The 12,450-nt window shown below is 36.7% G+C and overlaps 1 protein-coding gene across 1 annotated transcript in view; it reads right to left on the bottom strand.

Annotated features, from left to right (window-relative positions):
* ZNF804B (zinc finger protein 804B) overlaps positions 1 to 12,450 on the bottom strand; it is a 562,747-nt gene that overhangs the window by 460,971 nt on the left and 89,326 nt on the right. The window lies entirely within an intron of this gene.

The following is a 12,450-nucleotide window of genomic DNA, read 5'->3' as shown; positions in this document are numbered from 1 at the left end:
AGGAATCTTTTATACATAATGTTCCTAAAACAGCCAAAAATTTTTTCATAATTGCTATTATGATTCAGATGTAAGATACAATGAGTTTGACACTAACTTCATTTGTTCACTCATTCTTCATTTATTCTTCTCATTCAGTAAATGATTTATAGTCTCATCATTCTCCAGAAATTACTGAATTTTTAATTTTTATGTGTCATTGATCTACTTGCTCAAGTTACTAAAACCATCTGAGTTTAAATTTTATCAGCTATAAAATGAGGATATTAATAAATATATCATATTATATAGGGCTTCCTTGATGGATCAGTTTTAAAGAATCTGCCTGAAGTGCAGATCATGTAGTGAGGAATAATCTACTTGCAAATACAGTAGATACAAAAGATGTGGGTTCAACCCTTGGTTCAGGAAGATCCCCGGCAAGCTGCTCCAGTATTGTTGCCTAGAAAATACCATGGAAAGAGGAGACTGGCAGGCTACAGCCCATGGGGTCCCAAAGAGTCAGACATGACTGAGTACACACACACACACATACTTTTTGAGGAATAAGTAAGTTACTAAGTATAAGGTGTTAGAATTCAATGGTAACAAAGTGAATAGTGGCATTTTTACAAATAGTGGTGTCACTGACATTAAAAGTATAATTATAAAGTTAGACTATTTTCCAAAAGTTTTTTTTTTCCTGCTTCAGAGCATTTCTCATCTCCTTTTAAGCGGTTTTCCTATTGAAGAATTATAGCAAACTTTATCGCATATGCCAGATTAGCTATTTCTTAAAAAATAGAACCAAAATCCTAAATTCTCCTTATGATTTAAGGATTATAAAAATCATAAGCATGGACATGTTTCAAAGAAAGATTTTTCTCCTGTATTGTGGAATCATTCAGGTTATCTCTGTTAGTGAGTATTTTAAATAAAAATTATAAAATACTCAAAAGTTTTCAGGAACAATTTGCAAACACTTTGTTACATTTTGAAAGATACCAGATGAATTTACCCAGTAAGTTTGCATTAGAGATTGGATAACTGGTGCAGAGCACTGCAATTATTTCTTATATCTGTTCCTTTGAAACAGTGCCCATGAAATCTCTGGATTATACTTTCTAAATAAAACAGCACACTGTTAAAGTTTCAGAGTCTAGAAATATTTGATATCAGAAACAGATTCCATAATTAAATAGTTCATGAACAGGAAAATCAGGTGACCACCTTCCTTAATTGGATTTTAATAATTCGATAACTATAGTGTAGTTGTCCTCAAAGGCTCTGTGTTTCAATTTCCATTCCTCATTTTCTTACCCATTTATAAATGTCTGCTGTAGGCTGAAGCCCACAATGCAAAGTTTTGTTAATAATAGATTTAAGGCTTCCCTGGTGGCTCAGACGTAAAGCATCTGCCCACAATGCAGGAGACCTGGGTTCGATCCCTGGGTCTGGAAGATCCTCTGGAGAAGGGCATGGCAACCCACTCCAGTATTCTTGCCTGGAAAATTCCATGGATGGAGGAGCCTGGGGGGCTACAGTCCACAGGGTTGCAGAGTTGGACATGACTAAGCGACTTCACTTTCACTTTAAGATAAAACTGATAGAATGTATGTTCCCCCAATAGAGAAGGCAGTGTTGTACTTCATAGGAGAGGTAGTCTCTCTAAGCTCACTTCCCAAGAATTGATCACAGCTGAAACAGAATGAGTGGGAACTAATCAAATGAAACCAACTTTCTTTGCTGGTTCAACTCATTTGTACAATTGACAACACAACAAAATAGTCACTATTCTTAAGTCACTACGACAGCCTTAGGGAAAATTAGACTGGGGAAAAAGCCAATCAAAAAGTGCTTGATTTGACCCATGGTAAAAACACAAAAACTGAGATGGATGTGGACTAGAATGTAACTACTGTACCCAAATATTTATGTTGTATCACTAAATGGAAAATGTACCATTTATATTGAATAGTCTATTCAGAAGGCAGAGCATGGCTAAAACTATGACATATCCCTAGCAATAAAATACCTGGAGTAATAAAATAATTATATATATCAGCCAGAAATATATAGTAAGTAGCCAATTTATACTCTATTACTTGAGTATTTCTCTCTTCTTAAGAAATAGGACATTTCCAAAATTACAATAAAACTGGACTAAATATAATTTAGGCTGAGAAAATTCAGAAGGCAATTCAGGATTTAACAATGCTTATAATGTTTATTAAGAATGCCTTCAGTTCAGTTAAGTTCAGTCGCTCAGTCGTGTCCGACTCTTTGCAACCCCATGAATCGCAGCACGCCAGGCCTCCCTGTCCATCACCAACTCCCGGAGTTCACTCAGACTCACGTCCATTGAGTCAGTAATGTCATCCAGCCATCTCATCTTCTGTTGTCCCCTTCTCCTCCTGCCCGCAATCCCTCTCAGCATCAGAGTCTTCCAATGAGTCAACTCTTCGCATGAGGTGGCCAGAGTACTGGAGTTTCAGCTTCAGCATCATTCCCTCCAAAGAAATCCAAGGGCTGATCTCCTTCAGAATGGACTGGTTGGAAATAGTCAAATTGTGAAGAATGAAAGCATAGTTTCCAACACTGTTCCAATTTCTAACAAGTTCAGGGGCATTCTAAAACCACTTTTAGGTTCAAGAATTTTTATAGAACTCCCTGAAAACTTATATTTATGGCTACTGTTTATTTAAGTGAAAAATACAAATTTTGCAAGCAGTCAAAGGAAGAAACACATAAAGCAGAGTCTAGTAGGATCCCAAACATGAAATTTGCATTCTCCTTTCCTGGAAATGACATGTAACAATGGGCAAAGATTTTGCCAAACAAGGAAGCACAACCAAGATTCTGTCTCTATAGTTTCCACTGTAGCTTTAATACACAGATATCGTTGGTTGATTGCTCACTCGGCTGAACCAGTCTCTAGGTCAATTGATACCACAAGAGCCAAAGCTGCCACTCTAGGTCACACTGTTGGTCTTTATGGTGGGGACAGCCCCCATCCTCAAGCCACTGTGTATAGATGACCTGACCCCAACATCCAATGTAGCCAGCCCACACCTAAGACAAAGATATCGCCTATCTATTTAACAAAGATATCTATTTGATACCAAATAGATATCTCAGAAACCAAGGGCAAAAGCAAGATATTTCTTTGAGCAAGGCCAAATTCTTTACTACACAATGAATATTAAATGATTATTTCACACCTAGGTGTGAAGTTAAAGAAAATAAGTAATATCAATAGATAAGTATATTGTGAATGTCTGGTTTCACTATGAATTTTCTCAACTAGGACAATATAATCATCTACTCTTAAATATTCTATTTCCTAGAAGTCAATGAGTATTCAGTTTATATAGTTAGATGCATAACCAACTTCTCCACTATTGAGACTGCCAAAAGCATTTTAATCTCAAATCATTTTATTTTAATCATCAAATATTTTTATAGATACATGTCTACTCTGAGTTATTTTTTGTAAGAAAGCTTTTCATCATACCACATGCCACCTTCTCCCACCTTCTTAAACATAATTATAACAATATTAACTCTTGGTTTACCCTTTGTCCAGTTCAGGGACTTCTCAGCTAATTTATTCAGCTCAGTCTCATTTCAGTTTAAAACTATCCCTTGGAAGATAATTTAATTTGATGGAAATGAGCTAATGATCATCAAATAGACCTGAATTAAATATTTTAGGAATTCTAATTATTGAGTCTGATCAGTTCTAAAATATGATTACTAATACCCCCATTTTTAAGGAGATTATTCATAAGGATTAACATTTTCAAAATGAATAAGATTATCTGGTGCCACTCTGAGAACAAAATACAAGGCATATTGATTTTATAAATACTTGTATAAATAAAATTGTATCATTTTTTCATGAAAATTTCCATTTAGAATATTATGTATCCAGATAGAGAATATCTATAAGCAGAGAACCCAGCAATAGGAAAGAAAAAGCTGCCAAATTACCCTAATGCCATGATCATGAAGAAGGAAACACTTTAGATGAACAACTGATTGCAGAGTTGGAATCAGAACACAGCTTTGCCATGAATGGGTCTGAAAAACACTCTTGTGCCCACAGAAGGCTTCAGGGATACTGCTTCTGTGCCAGAACTTAGTATTAGTCTGTAGGAATATTTTTCTGTAAAGGATGTCTCCTATGTGGATATTACTTCATAATACACTTCTCTAAGGATCATCTACAATGCTCTGGCATTCACCATGAAGGGGCCAACATATGACCAGCACTTACAGAAATCCTGAGGATAAATTCTTTGTTTAAGAGCTCTTTTCTAGTGGAAAATGACTACTTTTAATCAAAGTAAAACTAGTCCCCAGTCTGAAGAACAAGATGACATATATTGAATGCTTATTATATGTCATATGCTGTGTATATGTTATTAATTCATTCCTCCTGCACAGATGATTCTATTTTTATACTCAAGGAAGAAATTAAGTACACAAGGGTTGAAGAACCTCTCCCAGATGAAGTTGCTACAGTGGCCAGTGAAAGATTCAATCCCTACTTTATAGTAGTCCAAAGAATATTATTTCTCATACTCCTGTCTCACCTGTTGCAAAGTCATACCAAAACGGCCCAGTTGCTCTGAATCTAGTGTTGTGAATAGCCTTATTGATGGATCTGATTGCTTCCATGCTTTTCCTTGAGGCTAAGAAAGACAGAGATGCTAATAACTTTCAGGGGGTGAGATCGTCAGCCTGTCTTCACATCTCTATCTGCCACTTGCTAGTGTGCAACCTTCAGCACATTACTCAACTCTCTCTACACAAGTTTTCCTCCTAAGTAAACTAGGTATGACATAGCCAACTTCATAGGTTTTCTGTACACATTAAATAAGAAAATGTAAATAAAGCATTTAGCATAGTACTTGATACCAAGGTGTGGGACAGCTCAGCAACTTCTCTGGGAGATAAACACAAGGGACCTCAGCATTAAACTGATGGAAAATTTGATGCCCGGAACCCAGGTTTTTTGATAAAGCATCTTAAATATCAGGCAAATATAAACTGGACCCAGTACTGTCCAAAAAGAGTGAAGATAAGTCATGCCTAGGTAACTGATCTGTTCATCTTTTTTTTTTAAGGCTAACAAAGTTGAGAGATGCAATTACAAGAGCTAAAACTGCCCAATGATCATACATGAAGATGGAAGATATAGTTAATTGAACATCTGAACTGAAATCATGCAAGTTCTAGTTACATTTAACTGAAATGCTGAACTCAAGGAGTTCAAGGTCTGATTCTATGTATAAGACTTTTAGCTCTTTTTAAGTAAGTGATATTAGTGACTGATCAGTGACTGCCTAACACTCTGCTTATTACAACAGAAGCAGTTAATATGTATTGAAGGGTTACCATGATGCTAGAAGGGTTCTAAGAAGTTTACATATGTTAATTCAAGGAATTCTCACAAGTTTCTTATGAGGTAGCTTCTATTATTATCTCAGTTCTACAGACTAGTAAACAGGCCCATAGAGTTGAAATGGCTTGCCCAAGGACTCACAAGATCAGAACCAAAGAAATTTGAGCCCCATTTCTTACTACTACAATGTGTTGTTGCTCCAAGTCAAAAGTGGCTGATATCTATGAAATAAGAGACATTAAGTGTATTAACACCTACTTGATAGTATAGGTAAAAGATTTCTATCTAAGGATTCAAAAACAAGCATACACTTTATTTATAGAAAATTACTTTCAATGCCCTTCCAAGTAAATATAAAAAAGTGAAGTCGCTCAGTCACGTCCAACTCTTTGCGGCCCCATGGACACCAGGCTCCTCCATCCATGGGATTTTCTAGGCAAGAGTACTGGAGTGGGTTGCCGTTTCCTTCTCCATGGAAATTCCCGACCCAGGGATCGAACCCAGGTCTCCCACATTGTAGACAGACGCTTTCCGTCTGAGCCACCACTTTGTCTTAGCCAAAAGGCCAAGAAGCGATATATAAAAGGAACGTTAAAAACTCTAACAAGGAGCTCCCATGTGACTCCCTGTGGCTTTGAACACAATACAAGAAAGCATACTTCAAAAACTACATTTGATTCTGTTTTCAATCCTAGTTTTCAAATGGAGTTCTTTCTCTCATTCCTAAACTTTGCTGTAAAAACTTTCATTTACACAGAAAAGTATATTGAAATCATAGTACAATCAATAAGCATGTACACACTCTATCTAGATTCATCAGTGGTACCATTTGGCTATACATGATTTGTCTTTCTTTACAAACACATGTGTGTGTGCTAAGTCACATCAGTTATGTGTGACTCTTTACAAATCTATGTATTGTAGTCTGAGAGGCTCCTCTGTCCATGGGATTCTCCAGGCAAGAACACTGGAGTAGGCTGTCATTCTCCCCTCCAGGGTTCTTCCTGACCCAGGGGTCAAACCTGCATTTCTTGTGTTTCCTGAATTGGCAGGTAAGTTCTTTACCACTAGTGCCATCTGGGAAGCTCCTCTACACACACACACACACACACACACACACGCACACACACACACGCACACACACAGTGGGTTGGTATTTTGAAACTAAGTTGTATACCTGGTATAGAACAAAGTATTCATTTGGTCCTTTATTGGGAATATTCTTAATTTGATTTTCTGTATCTCAGCTTTATAAGTGAGACTAAATCAAAAGATACCCAAGTCTTATAAATCTTAACTGATTCAGAAAGTCTGAATATGAATAGAATGACTTTTGTGTGGAATTGCTAGTGAAAGTATCTGTAAGTCTTTAGTAAATGCTCCTGTCACACTCAAGTACTATCATCATCCTCAAATGAAAAAGATGTATAAATCACAGGATGCTACATGCTGAATTCAAGTACAGCTCAAGGTACTCATGTGATTTGTCATCATTTTTAAAATTATGTCTGGGATCCAGATGGTGCTCATCCCCAAAACTTCAGCTTTTGTATACGGAGAGGAGCCCTCACTATTCGCTCTACTTGTTTTAACACTCAACATACAAGTCTTAAAACTCTAATAAACAGTGAATGTTCTTTAGACATTAAACAATGAATATTCCTCAATGCTAACTCAATGCTGTCACACATAAAAAAGTTGTGAATTTGGTAAATTATCTCCCATATTTAAAACTGATTGTAAACTTAATAAAACACTATAAATACTGGAATTTGAGAAAAACATCTACTTCTGCTTCACTGACTATGCCAAAGCCATTGTGTAAATCAAAGAAACTGTGGAAAATTCTTAGAGAGTTGGGAATACCAGACCACCTTACCAGTCTCCTGAGAAACCTGTATGCAGGTCAAGAAGCAACAGTTAGAACTGGACATGGAACACCTGATGCTTCAAAATTTGGAAAGAATATGACAAGGCTGTCTATTCTCACCTTGCTTATTTAACATCTATGCAGAGTGCAGCATGCAAAATGCCGGGTGGGATAAATTACAAGCTGGAATCAAGATTGCCAGGAGAAACAACTTCAGATATGCACATGATCTCACTCTGATGGCAGAAAGTAAAGAGGAACTAAAGAGCTTCTTGATGAAGGTGAAAGAGGAGAGTGAAAAAGCTGCTTTGGAAGTCAATATTAAAAATCTAAGATCATGGCATCTGCTCCCATTCAGTTCAGTTCAGTCGCTCAGTCCTGTCCGACTCTTCCCGACCCCGTGAATTGCAGCAGACACGCCTCCCTGTCCATCACCAGCTCCTGGAGTTCACTCAGACTCACGTCCATCAAGTCGGTGATGCCATCCAGCCATCTCATCCTCTGTCGTCCTCTTCTCCTTCTGCCCCCAATCCCTCCCAGCATCAGAGTCTTTTCCAATGAGTCAACTCTTTGCATGAGGTGGCCAAAGTACTGGAGTTTCAGTTTTAGCATCGTTCCTTCCAAAGAACACCCAGAATTGATCTCCTTCAGAATGGACTGGTTGGATCTCCTTGCAGTCCAACGGACTCTCAAGAGTCTTCTCCAACACCACAGTTCAAAAGCATCAATTCTTCGGTGCTCAGCCTTCTTCACAGTCCAACTCTCACATCCATACATGACCACAGGAAAAACCATAGCCTTGACTAGATGGACCTTTGTTGGCAAAGTAATGTCTCTGCTTTTGAATATGCTATCTAGGTTGGTCATAACTTTCCTTCCAAGGAGTGCTTCCATTACTTCATGGCAAATAGATGGGGTAAAGGTGGAAATGGTGACAGATTTTACTTTTCTGACCTCTAAAATCGCTGTGAATGGTGACTGCAGCCATGAAATTAAGACATTTGCTCCTTGGAAGGAAAGCTGTGACAAACCTAGACAGTGTATTAAAAAAAAAAAAAACAACAACAGAGAAATCACTTTGTCACCAAAGGTCCATAAAGTCAAAGTTATGGTTTTTCCAGTAATCATGCATGGATGTGAGACTTGGACCATAAAGAAGGCTGGATGCTGAAGAACGGATGCTTTTGAATTGTGGTGTGCTGGAAAAGGCTCTTGAGAGTTCCTTGGACAGCAAGGAGATCAAAACAGTCAATACTAAAGGAAAACAACCCTGACTACTCATTGGAAAGACTGACGTTGAAGCCGAATCTCCAATACTTTGGCCACCTGATGCAAAGAGCTCACTCATTGGAAAAGACCCTGGTGCTCAGGAAGATTGAGAGCAAGAGGAGAAGGCAGTGGCAGAGGATAACATGGTTAGATAGCATCATCAACTCAATGGACATGAGTCTGAGCAAACTCTGGGAGATAGTGAAGGACAGGAAAGCCTAGCATGATATACTTCATGGAATCACAAAGAGTCAGACAATACTTTATGAATGAACAATAACAAGAAAATACTTCTAATATAAACTCTTTATAATATTGAAAGCATTGTAATATTTAGACAGAATATAGCATAGGAATATAAAATGATGTGTTGGAATATGGACTATGGAGCCATACCACCACATGACTCCAAATTCACCATATCCAAATTCTGACTTCTTCCACTTAATATCTGTATGAGTTTGAGTAAATTGTGCCTCATTTCTCACATTTATAAAAAGGAGATTACAATATTTATCTCATTATCCAATTGTGAGAATTTTTGAGAGTCGTGAGTATATCAGCAAAACTTTGATAACATCGCATACAGTCAGTTAAAGTGTTAGTTATAGCTGAAAATATCACAATGATTAGAGAAGCAGTTCTCAAAAATTTCTGGTCTCTGAATTCCTATATTGAGAATCTCAAGATGTTTTGTTTAAGTTGTTATGTATAACCATGTAAGAAATTAAAATTGAAATTAATTCATTTAAAAAATAAAATATGTTCAAATAAACAATATATTTTAGTAGAAAATAACTACATCTTCTCCCAAGAAATAATGAGAAGAGTGGTGGTGGTATTTTACATCTTGGCACAAGTCTTTACCTGACGTCTATGATGTCAGAGATTAGACTTCATATTTGCTTCTGAATGTGATATGTAATACTATGTCCTTTTGGTTAAAGTAGCTGAAGAAAATGCAGACTCACACAGGCAGGTAGTTGGAAATAAGAGGACTATTTTAATAGATTTTTCAGAAAACTTCAGATATTCCATTCTTCTTGATACTGACCCCAAAATTTGATGAGTGATTGTCTACTAAAACTTCATTGCGGTGTGCATTCTGAAACTGAATCTATGCACATTGCTACATTCTCTTACATTATACTCTGTTACACTGAATGGTCTATTTTGCACTTTGGTCTTTTCTTATAGAAAATGGATCAGTTTTCTACATTGATCACTTGAAAAATACTGGCTCACTAAGTTATGCCATTCTTTCAAATATTAACATATTTTATAAAAATATATTTGTTAATATCACCAACACCTTTATCTGAAAACTCTGTAAGGATTGGGAATCTCTCAAACTCATGGTGGCTATCTCAATTTTTCTTGAATTCTAATTTTCTCTTAAAAGCATGAATTTTTCATTGCCAACAAATACTATCAGTTGATTTTCTTTGAAGTGACAAAATGACTTATTTAATTTTAAAGCAAATGTGTGCCAAATACTCAAAGCCATATTTTGTCTGTCAGTTAATTCTTCAAGTAAAAATTGTATTCCATGAAAAGGAGATTGTTACAACTCTCAACTCAAATGGACAAGTGCTCTTTCCAAAGAAAGCCATGATAGTCAAAAATGCTTTTTTGTGTACTTCTCAATTTGTCAGAGAAAATATTAAGCAGACATGTGCTCTCTTGCTTGTGGACAAGATAGACTAAAAGGAACAGAATAGATCCTCCTCCCATCTCTGCAAAAACATAGACAAAATATATGAATCAAATGTTTTCAAAAACACTGGGTAACAACTGAAAAAGCACTGATTCTTGACAGATGGAAAACAAAAGAAGTCATCCCTACAAGTGCCCTATTTCATTCCTTCAAGAGAGTTTCTAGGGCATGGCACAAAGACAGAGAATGCAGAAGGGCTCATGGACTCTCCGAGTTGAGGAGACTGAGAATCCAAGTGGCTAAGTGTTCACAGGAACGAAAAGTGAACAACACAAAGAGAGAGCTCTGGAAATCTTTTCAGGGTCTCCCTCAAGTGTTCATTAGGGTGCTGTTAGCAATACATTTATTTTTAATGTGTGTGTTTATAATATTTATTCATTCCTGTTATTATTATTATTATTCCTACTTTTATATCCTCCTGAGGCTTAGCATTTTAACTAGATATTTATTTTGGAAGCCTCCTAGATTAACAAAAAATTTCTCACTTCAAAATAGCAAGAATTCTACCACAGGTTAAATGTCATTGCTGGTTCTGGATTAAGGACTGAGTGATTCTTGGCAAAACTCAAATGACTCGATTTGTTGCACTGAGCAAATCCTATCCTTTCCCTTCATTTCCAGGAAATATTGTTAACTTTTTTTGTTATTTACTTTCTAAATGGTCAATGTTACCTAGGTTATCATACTAGTATAGTTACCTATACAAAATTTTTTATTATGCTTAAAAGCTTCTGTTGGCTTTATCTGTAATTTAAGATCACTTGAATGCTTATCCAGCCATTTTATCCACTAGAAAATGAAGGTTTGAATCTGATACAGTAATTCTTCCATTTGGAACATCTGGCTAAATTAGCATCCTGAAGTAGGATGTTATAATAATTAACACATATGACCACCAGAGTTGATCAACTGATGGATAAACTTCCCACCAACCTAGCCATCATGAGCTGAAATTATTTGGTAAATAGACATCTGCTACAATGTTCTATTTTGTAGACTTCTCAGCAGAATCCTTACCATTAGAGAATATGTGGCTACTAAATATTAATCCTCTTCATTCTTTCTTTTAGATTTCGATTATACGCAGACATACACATATACACATATTTAATTTGTACATGCAGGAAAAAGTAAACTCAAAATATTTATATGGACTTCCTCTTTTAGGCATATGTTTCCATCTTGCTTATCAGTAATAATTATATATAAAGTCGCTCAGTCGTGTCTGACTCCTTGTGACCCAGTGGACTGTAGCCCACCAGGCTCCTCCATCCATGGGATTCTCCAGGCAAGAATCCTGGAGTGGGTTGCCATTTCCTTCTCTAATAATTTTACGTGTGTGTGTGTGTGTGTGTCTTTGCAATATATGTATACATATATACGTATAATTATACTTAAACATTGCAAAGATATATGTATATGTAGAATATATATACACATGTACTAAAATTATTAAAATCAGAAATAGTATGGACCTAACAGAAGCAGAAGATATTAAGAAGATATGGCAAGAATACACGGAAGAACTGTACAAAAAAGATCTTCACGACCCAGATAATCATGATGATGTGATCACTAATCTAGAGCCAGACATCTTGGAAAGTGAAGTCAAGTGGGCCTTAGAAAGCATCACTACGAACAAAGCTAGTGGAGGTGATGGAATTGCAGTTGAGCTGTTTCAAATCCTGAAAGATGATGCTGTGAAAGTGCTGCACTCAATATGCCAGCAAATTTGGAAAACTCAGCAGTGGCCAGCAGTGGATTGGAAAAGGTCAGTTTTCACTCCAATTCCAAAGAAAGGCAATGCAAAAGAATGCTCAAACTACTGCACAATTGCACTCATCTCACATGCTAGTAGAGTAATGCTCAAAATTCTCCAAGCCAGGCTTCAGCAACATGTGAACCGTGAACTCCCTGATGTTCAAGCTGGTTTTCGAAAAGGCAGAGGAACCAGAGATCAAATTGCCAACATCTGCTGGATCATGGAAAAAGCAAGAGAGTTCCAGAAAAACATCTATTTCTGCTTTATTGACTATGCCAAAGCCTTTGACTGTGTGGATCACAAGAAACTGTGGAAAATTCTGAAAGAGATGGGAATACCAGACCACCTAACCTGCCTCTTGAGAAGTCTGTATGCAGGTCAGGAAGCAACAGTTAGAACTGGGCATGGAACAACAGACTGGTTCCAAATAGGAAATAGAGTAC

The sequence above is a fragment of the Oryx dammah genome, unplaced genomic scaffold (genome assembly GCF_014754425.2).
Source record: "Oryx dammah isolate SB20612 unplaced genomic scaffold, SCBI_Odam_1.1 HiC_scaffold_18, whole genome shotgun sequence".
Classification (NCBI taxonomy): Eukaryota; Metazoa; Chordata; class Mammalia; order Artiodactyla; family Bovidae; genus Oryx; species Oryx dammah.
Note: the sequence above shows the minus strand (reverse complement) of the source record. Positions and strands in the feature narration are given on the sequence as shown.